Source organism: Schistocerca gregaria, chromosome 5 (assembly GCF_023897955.1).
Source record: "Schistocerca gregaria isolate iqSchGreg1 chromosome 5, iqSchGreg1.2, whole genome shotgun sequence".
NCBI classification, from domain to species: domain Eukaryota; kingdom Metazoa; phylum Arthropoda; class Insecta; order Orthoptera; family Acrididae; genus Schistocerca; species Schistocerca gregaria.
Window position 1 is genome coordinate 131,965,142 of NC_064924.1, and position 3,198 is coordinate 131,968,339.

The following is a 3,198-nucleotide window of genomic DNA, read 5'->3' on the forward strand; positions in this document are numbered from 1 at the left end:
ATTTAAAAGCCAAAGACTTTAGCACCGCTGTCTGGCCAGTTGATATACAGGCTTTTTACCAGATTTCAGTGAAAAATAAAAAAACCTGTCATAGCTCAGACAAAAGAAATGTTCCGGAATTTTCCAAAATGATCTAGGATGTTCTGGAATGTTCGGGAAAAGTCTGAAAAATTCAGGAACATACCAGAATGTCCGGGAACATCCCAGTCCATTGTGGAACATCCCAGAACACTCTCGAATGTTGTGGAATGTTCTGGAACATTTTTGACCATTCGAAGTCTTTTTGATATGTTCTGGAATTCGACACTGGTGGGTAGGGAGGTTGGAGGGGGCTATCGATTGGTAGGCGTATATAAAGCAAGACTCATCTTCAGTTCAACGTCAGTGTTTTCTCAGTGACGAAGGGAGGTACAGAAAAAGTAGTACAGTGAGTGAATAAAAACAAACAGTGAAATGTGAATAGTCAAAGTGATACAGTGACTGAAAATAGATCGGAAAGAAAGTGTGAACAGTCTGTGAAGTGTATTTAGTATGTTTGTTAGTAAAAAGTTTATTTGATTTATATTTTGGACAATGCTCAAACGTAAAAGAGGAGGAGATCCCCCCAGTTCTCAAGCAAACCGGCGAAAACAAAAAGAACAGCGAAAAATGGAAGCAGATGAAGAGCGCGAAGCATGTTGAAGTTCCATACGAACGAGACTGAGCAGCGTCAGGAGCAGAGAAATCGAAGAACAACGAAATGGATGAACTGAGGAATCAAGAATTGCGACCCAATATTATAATAAAAGACTGCGAACGTAAGCCAACCACGAAATATCACCCAACGAGAAGCGTAGACGATGACAAGTAAACAGTACAGTCTAAGTAATGGAACATTTCAGTACGACCCGACAAAGGAATATAACAAACACTAACACGTCGTAATCGGAAAAATGGATAACATCTGCCAGTTTTGCAACGCGAAACAATTCAGTAGAGACACCAGGCTTCTATTGCATGAGTGGAAAAAATCGATTAACACCACTGGAAGCACGTCATCGGAAATTTTTACGTTACCTGACCAGGGAAACTTCACAATCAGATCACTTGCTCCAAAATATAATAGCGTACAACGCCTGCTCCCAGATGACTTATTTCGGCGTCTCTGCTCGACAGAGACAAGTCGTTATGTTTTTTCCATCCAAGGATAAATGGTTCAAATGGCTCTGAGCACTATGGGACCCAACTGCTGTGGTCATTAGTCCCCTAGAACTTAGAACTACTTAAACCTAACTAACCTAAGGACATCACACACATCCATGCCCGAGGCAGGATTCGAGCCTGCGACCGTAGCAGTCGCACGGTTCCGGACTGCGCGCCTAGAACCGCGAGACCACCGCGGCCGGCCAAGGATAAATGTATCACAACATGGCATCATCACCACTGCTACCCAACGAAGACCATAAATTTCTGCAAGATTATTTCATTGGAAATAAAGAAACAGAAGCTTGCTCTCAAGTACGAAATTCGAAAAATTTCTACGCTATACCCCTGGTAACAAAATGAAAAATGATTATAAACAGTTATTGTAAACAGAATGTTTTCAATAACATTTTTTTAGCTGTTGTACTTTATAGTTCATCCGTTTATTGCAACTACCACACAATCTCATATCAACTTTGTGGGGGAAGCAGGATACCCCAGCTAGCAGTGTCATTAATACTCTGATAAACACATTATGCTAATTAGGGAATAAATTATGCAAATTAGTTCATAGGTCATTATGTAGATGTAGTCGGGGTTAAATGTGTGATAGCTTTCTCTCGGTCCCTGCAAAATCTATCTGTTTTTTTCTAATTGAGGGAGTGTCCCAATAGGAGTACAATAGCTTCCTTGTTGTCCTTCAGAAAACCAAAAGACTGAAACTTCCTGCCAGATTAAAACTGTGTGCTGGACCGAGACTCGAACTCGGGACCTTTACCTTTCGCAGGCTAGTGCTCTACCAACTGAGCTATCCAAACACGACTGACGCCCCGCCCTCACAGCTTTTATTCCTCCAGTACCTCGTCTCCTACCTTCCAAATTTTACAGAAGCTCTCCTGCGAACCTTGCCGAACTAGCACTCCTGAAAGAAAGGATATTGCGGAGACATGGCTTGGCCACATCCTGGGGGATGTTTCCAGAATGAGATTTTCACTCTGCAGCGGAGTGTGCGCTGACATGAAATTTTCTGGCAGATTAAAACTGTATGCCGGACCCAAACTCGAAGTCGGGACCTTTGCCTTTCGCGGACAAATGCTCTAACAACTGAGGTATCCGAGTAGGAGAGCTTCTGTGAAGTTTGGAAGGTAGGAGACGAGGTACTGGCGGAATTAAAACTGTGAAGAAAGGCGTGAGTCATGCCTGGATAACTCATTTGGTAGAGTACTTGCCCGCGAGAGGCAAAGGTCCCGAGTTCGAGTGCGCGAAGCCGGCTTTACGGAGGACGTTAATAGGTTACGGGAAGGAGGTTTCTCAATGGCAGCGCACGACCACTGAGTTTTACTTTACGGCTCTCCGGGAACTATTAGGTCAACCACCTACACCAGAACGCCAGACGGCCGTCCACCGAGTTAAGGAGAAGCTGGTACAACTTGAGACGCTGCGGATGGCAGGTATGATGATACGCGCGAGTTCGCAGGATTTCCTGCCCATCGAGGTTCCCTCAATGCATTATGTAATAAAGGAAAGACGAAGAAGGCAAAGGAATTTAATGCATGAGATCGATGTCGATGATGGCCGTCGTTTTACAACACAGAGGGGCATAGCACAGGCGTTCATGGATCATTTTAGCAGATTCTATGCGAGCACCGGGGAGGGTCAGAAGGAGCTGGGGTACGTCCTGGAAGAGATGCCAGACGCGACGAGTGTGATCGGTGAAGCGGACGGGTTATCTGAAATTACGTGTGAAGAGCTGGAGGAAGCGATTACACGAGGTGCCTGCAACAAGTCCCCAGGTCCAGACGGATTCCCGTTGGAATTTTACCGTGCCTTTGTGACCATTATGACACCGATGTGGCTATGCATGTTTAATGAGCTTCTGCGGCAAGAAGTACCGGTTCACATTCAATTCACGGAAAGGCTCATGATACCGATACCGAAGCCCCGTGGTGGCAAACGGCCTTGTGATTATCGCCCCTTGACCCTCCTTAATAGTGAAAACAAGGTCTTCATGCGCAT

General features: G+C 44.8%; 1 non-coding gene across 1 annotated transcript; it reads right to left on the bottom strand.

The window, feature by feature from the left end:
- Positions 1–1,925: 1,925 nt before the first annotated feature.
- Positions 1,926–2,000, bottom strand: Trnar-gcg (transfer RNA arginine (anticodon GCG)). The gene has a single exon. It is a non-coding gene; the product is annotated as a tRNA-Arg (tRNA).
- Between the last annotated feature and the right edge of the window lie 1,198 nt (positions 2,001–3,198).